At 40.3% G+C, this 6598-nt stretch overlaps 1 non-coding gene across 1 annotated transcript; it reads right to left on the bottom strand.

The window, feature by feature from the left end:
• Positions 1-3941: 3941 nt before the first annotated feature.
• On the bottom strand, positions 3942-4048 carry LOC114110992 (U6 spliceosomal RNA). The gene has a single exon (XR_003587119.1). It is a non-coding gene; the product is annotated as a U6 spliceosomal RNA (small nuclear RNA).
• Between the last annotated feature and the right edge of the window lie 2550 nt (positions 4049-6598).

Raw genomic sequence — 6598 nt, forward strand, 5'->3', positions numbered from 1 at the left:
CATGCCAGGCTTCCCTGTCCATCACCAACTCCCAGAGCTTACTCAAACTCATGTCCGTTGAGTCGGTGATACCATCCAACCATCTCGTCCTGTTGTCCCCTTCTCCTCCTGCCTCAGTCTTTCCTAGCATCAGGTCTTTTCAAATGAGTCAGTACTTTGCATCAGGTGGCCAAAGTATTGGAATTCCAGCTTCAGCATCAGTCCTTCCAATGAATATTCAGGACTGTTTTCCTTTAGGATGGACTGGTTGGATCTCCTTGCAGTCCAAGGGACTCTCAGGAGTCTTCTCCAACACCACAGTTCAAAAGCATCAATTATTTGGCACTCAGCTTTCTTTATGGCCCAACTCTCATATTCATATATGACTACTGGAAAAACCATAGCTTTGACTAGACGGACCTTTGTTGGCAAAGTAATGTCTCTGCTCTTTCATATGCTGTCTAGGTTGGTCATAGCTTTTCTTTCAAGGAGCAAGCATCTTTTAATTTCATGGCTGCCATAACCATCTTCAGTGATTTTGGAGTCCAAGAAAATAAAGTCTGTCACTGTTTCCATTGTTTCCAGTCTATTTGCCACGAAGTGATGGGACTAGATGCCCTGATCTTAGTTTTCTGAATGTTAAGTTTAAACCAACTTTTTCACTCTCCTCTTTCATTTTCATCAAGAGGCTCTTTAGTTCTTCTTCGCTTTCTGCCATAAGGGTGGGATCATCTGCATATCTGAGGTTATTGATATTTCTCCCGGCTAAAAGCATTAACAAGAAATAAATAACTAGTATGGTATAGTGCTGGGTCCTTGCAGACACCAAGAAAATTAAAGGGGGCATGATTCTTGCTTTGGATCCAATTGAGAAAGTAAAATAGCACATACAAACAACTAAAGAGAACAATTTTCCATCAGGTGATTAAAGATTACAAAGTTTTATAATACTTGGTAAGAAAACATACTCTTATGTTGTTGGGAGTTAAGTGTAATATTTTTGAGGCAATTTTAGCAATATGAAAAATTAGATTGCATATGTCCTTTGACCCAACAATTCCAGTTAAGAGTTTTAGGCTGGGCATGTAATAGCACAAGAACCCAGAACTCTGTCCCTCTTGCCCACCTGTCTTCCCTTCCCCACCCCCACTCCCCTCAGTGCACATCCCTTTCCTCATTATTTTGAGACAACTTAAATGCCTGCCAAAATTAGATTGGTTAATGAGTTATATGCCACGCACATTAGTTAGTCTCTTCTGGGAAGAGAGAATAGACACGCTTTCCCTATTTCTCCCACTTAGTACAACTCAAACCCCTGCATGTTATGTATACAGCAAACCCGAGAACACTGAGAGGTACAGGTACTAGGAACTTGGAGATGGACTTGGTGGTTAAGTTCCCTGGGTTTTCCTCTTGCGTCATATATCCCCAGTTGGAAATGAAGAAGTCGGCAACCCAGATAAGCTAACAGGCAACAGATCAAAAACAAGATCCAGCAAAAGTCTGCTCCTTCTAGCCAGAAGCTGAAGAAAAGGGGCATCCTAGGAAGACAGAAAAGCTTCAGACAACAACCTATTCCAGCCAAACACCAGAGAAGAAACTAAACTGTGGTCCTACTCACAACCACACCAGCAAAGGCCAAGGGGGAAGCCTATGATTCCACCCCCACAAGACTCATGGGGCACCTTGGTATTCCCACCACTGCCACTGTGGTGTCACAGAGATCTCAGGGAAGCCTACACTTCCATACCCAGCAGGCAGTAACCAAGGCACTGTTTTCTCCTCACCGGGGTGGTGGCAGTTCAGAACATCAGGATGCTCACCATCTCACAGTGGCGACAAGGCCACTTGTCACTGTGCTGGTGGAGAGCACCTGGGAGCTGGAATTCCCAGCCCCGCCCAACAGTAACAAGGGACAGCTGAGGGAGGCTCGTAGTGGACTTTCACCTCCTCCTGGCAATAGAGAGGTGGTGCAAGAGCAGTGTCAGAGAAAGCCAGCTAAAACAAAAGATCAAATAACCATGTGAAAAAACGCTCATTATCGCTGATCGCTAGAGAAACGCAATCAAAGCACAAGGAGATGGCGCTTCACAGCCATTAGAATAGCCATGATTTAAAAAAAAAAGGCAACAGCACAGAAAAGAACTAGAGCAGGCAAGGGTTGGGAGAAACTGAAACCCTTGTACATTGCCGCTTATGGCGACTCTTCAAAAAGTAAACTCAGTGAGAATTCCCTGGCAGTCCTAAAATCAAGTTGTCAGCAGAGCTGTCTGGTCCATCTGAAGGTCTTAGGGAAAAGTCTGTTTTTTCCTTTTCCACCTTCTAAAGGCTGCCCGTACTCCTTGGCTCCTGGCCACATCCCTCTGCTTCCATTATTGCCACATCTGTTCTCTGACCTTCTCCCTTTCTTCATATAAGGACTTGTGGTTCCAGTGGGTCCACCTGGATAATCCAGAACAATCCCCCCACCTTGGAACTTTAACTTAATCACACCTGAACAGTCCCTTTTGCCATGTAAGATAACATAGTCATAGGTTTGGGGGATTAGGATGTAGACATATTTGGGGGACATTATTCTGCCTGCCACAATGACCAGCTTTGTTGAATAGTGTATAAAGTAAGAACCAAGAGGAGACAGTAACGACATTATTAGAATAAAGTTGAAAATTTCTAAGAAGTTGTGCATTTTAGTACAAAAATGGCAAAATTATTATTATTATTATTTGCTTCTTTTACTCTCAGGTTAAACAAACCAATGACCAATGATGGAAAGTGTTTGTTTTTCACTGCTGGCAGTAATTCCTTACACATACAGTAAGCACTTAAGTATTTTTGAATGAATGAGTGAATAACTATAAGAATAAATAGTAGAACTACAAAGATCAAGGAACATTATCTATTTCCTATAGTGATTTGTAATGTTGATATGCTGTTTAAACTACTCTTTAAAATTTCTTTTAAAGATTAAAACTACTCCTGCTATTCATATTCAAAAAGGATATATCTTGATGTCTGTCCCCTTTAGCTTATATGACCATTTCTGTCCTTTGGATTTGTAGGCCTGCATTTATTTACTAAAATGATGATGATTTACATAAAGGTGCTTTTTAAAAATATATTTATTTTTATTTATTTGCACCAGGTCTTAGTTGCTGCACAGCTGCAGTACGTAGGATCTTTAGTTGCACCTGTGGGATCTAGTTCCCTGACCAGGGATCTAACCCAGGCCCCATGCATTAAAAGCGTGGAGTCTTAGCCACCGGACCACCAGGTAAGTCATTACATAAGAGTGCTTTTAATAAGAAGCTGTTTTAAACTATCTGGACTGTAAAACAAATTGAGTTCTACTTGCAATTTTTTATCTTACTTTTTGGTTGCACAAGCAATAATTTAAAAACAATAAAGGGCATTTTAAAAATAAAATTTCTCCTAACCCTACTACATTAAGGAACAAAGCTCAGCATTTTCCTCCTGTTCGCTGCTCCATCCAATACCACCACTGCTTTGGCATTGTTACTTCTGCTGATGTTGTTTGTGAATTTTGTATGGTGAATTTGCCCACATTTAAAAGTGAGCCTAGAGCATGGGCTGGATAGTGGTGGTCCTTAGGTCCAATCTGTGCATCTGAAGCTGGGTTGCAGTAGACGTAGAAGTGAAGTGGCAGTTTAAGGACTTAATTTCCTTGAAATAAATCCAGCCATTCTTCAACTATTCAGGCTTCATAATTTTTACCATACTTGAGTACCATCTGAATTATTTACCTATTTTTTTATAAGTCAATTTATATTTACTTTTCTTGAGTTAAATCACAGGTTTAATTCGTTGTATTTTCTTTTTCGTGTGTGTGTGAAATGTCATTTTTTTTTATTTTTATTTTTACTTTATTTTACTTCAGAATATTGTATTGGTTTTGCCATACATTGACATGAATCCACCACGTGTGTACATGCGTTTCCAAACATAAAAATATGGAACGCTTCACGAATTTGCGTGTCATCCTTGTGCAGGGGTCATGCTAATCTTCTCTGTATCGTTCCAATTTTAGTATATGTGCTGCCGAAGCGAGCACTGTATTTTCTAATACTGATTAAAATGATTACCTGTAGGGACTTGCCTGGTGATCCGGTGGTTAAGACTCTGTATTCCCAATGCAGGGGGTCCCCAGGTTCAATCCCTGGTCAGGGAACTAGATCCCACATGCCGCAGCTAAGACCTGATGCGGCCAAATGAAAGAATATTAAATAAAATAATTACCTAAAAAATCAAAATAAATACTGTGAATCAATATAGTTCATCTGAACTTTTGTGTTTGGGATGCACTGTTTCAGATGGATTGTAGACCTATGAAACTTGTAGTCATTAGCAAGACCCTGGCAGAGGGAAATTAGATCTTGGTTTCCAGTTTTTAATTCTGAATGAAAGGCCAGCTAAAATCAGTGACTAGCCAGATAAATATTAATCATCAGTTGTTTCTGATGAAAGCTTTTTTTTATTATATTAATAAGACTTAAAAAAAGGGAGACGACTCTGCCATCATCCTGACTCCCATTGAGAGGCTGAGGGGATGCATAAGTAGCTGGTGTTCCCTGACCTAGTTATACTAGCTGTTTGGGAAGGCCTTTGAGTCTGAAAAGAGAAGGTGGTCAAGGCATCATGCCCTTTGCTTGCTAGAAGCTTCTATTTTTCTTTTCCTTCAAAATCCTTTTGAAAAGTAACTTTAAAGTTTTATACTTACAGTTGATCCAAAGAGAAGAAATTATATAAGACAGCTTATTCAGTGTCATTGAATAAGCTTTGGAAGAGGGGGTGCAGTCAAGAAACCTATTATGTTAAATACTTGAAATTTTCAAAGTATCAGGCTGACCATCATCCTCTTCATTAAGAAGGCAAGAATTAGAAATATGTACAATCTGGTGATATCATGAATAAGCAGACCAGAGCATCAGAGGGAAAGTCTTACTTCATTGTAATTTATAAGGCTCTGTCTCTTTTTACATTCAATAAGAAATATCAAAAATTGTCCTGATATGTCCACTGCTACTTAACTGTTTTTCCTGAGCTGATCATTCACATTTAAACACCCTTCTATTGCAAAGCAAACACTTTGCAGTGTTTCCTTAATCTACAGAATATGTTTGCAGTAGAAAGTAGAATTTGTTCACTTAAATAGTCATTGCACTTTAATAGCCTTAATTTAATATAACCTGTCTTTCTCTATAACCTGATGTCTTTTCAGTTCAGTTGATTAAAAAACCCAGGCCCTGTGTTTAGCTTTTTGTTCACTGTACAAGTTTGAAAAAAAAAAAAAAAAGATGATTCTAATAGATTTAACTCTAAATACACCTCAAAACTGCTCTGGGGACTTCCCTGGTGTCAGTGGTTAATAATCCATCTGCAAATGCAGGGAACATGAGTTAATCCCTGGTCTGGGAATATCCCACATGCTGCAGAGCAACTCAGCCCATAGGCCCCAACTACTGAAACCGTCTTACCTAGAGTCCCCGCTCCACTGCAAGGGAAGCCACGGCAATGAGAAGCCAGTGCACCACGACTAGCAAGTAAACCCCACTCACCAAAACTAAAGAAAAGCCCTCACACAGCAAGGAAGATCCAGTGCAGCCCAAATAAAGAAATTAAAAACAACAAACAAAAAACTGCTTGGCCTGAACTCCCTGTCTGGCCCAAGAAGGGAAAAAGCAGAAACTCTGGGGCCTTCAGTGGAATGCTTCCTGTTTTTCTTGCTCTGATTCAGGACTATCTGCTCAACCTGTTAGACTCACTGAAAGGAGAATCTATCAAATGAACTAAAAAATGAGATGCTGAGGTTAAAAAGTAGAGTCAGGGAGTGCATTCTTACATAAATTTAGCTTAATCTGCCCAAAGGTATTTGATAAAATAGAAGGATACTTGTAGACTGTAGGAATCACTGAGGGGATAGACTCTCAACAAAGTACAGATTGAGGAGTAGTTACTATGTTTTCCTTGTTGTCCTTCAGTCGATCAGTCCCGTCCAACTCTTTGCAACCCCATGGACCGCAGCACACCAGGCTTCTGTCCTTCACCATCTCCCGGATCTTGCTCAAACTCATGTCCATTGAGTCGGTGATGCCAATCAGTCATCTTATCCTCTGTCATCCCCTTCTCCTGCCTTCAATCTTTCCCAACATCAAGGTCTTTTCCAATGAATCAGTTCTTCATATCAGGAGGCCAAAGTATTAGAGCTTCAGCATCAGTCCTTCCAATCAATCAGTTCAGTTCAGTCGCTCAGTCATGTCCGATTCTTTCCAATGAATATTCAGGACTGATTTCCTTTAGGATGGACTGGTTGGATCTCCTTGCAGTCCAAGGAACTCTCAAGAGTCTTCTCCAACACCACAGTTCAAAAGCATCAATTCTTCGGCACTCAGCTTTATTTATGGTCCAACTCTCACATCCATACATGACTACTGGAAAAAACATAGCTTTGACTAGACAGACCTTTGTCGGTAAAGTAATATCTCTGCTTTTTAATAGGCTATCTAGATTGATCATAGCTTTTCTTCCAAGGAGCAAGCATCTTTTAACTTCATGGCTGTAGTCACCAATTTGGGTTGCCTTCCTTCTTTGACCCTGATTCCTA

This window comes from Ovis aries, chromosome 1 (genome assembly GCF_016772045.2).
Source record: "Ovis aries strain OAR_USU_Benz2616 breed Rambouillet chromosome 1, ARS-UI_Ramb_v3.0, whole genome shotgun sequence".
NCBI classification, from domain to species: Eukaryota; Metazoa; Chordata; class Mammalia; order Artiodactyla; family Bovidae; genus Ovis; species Ovis aries.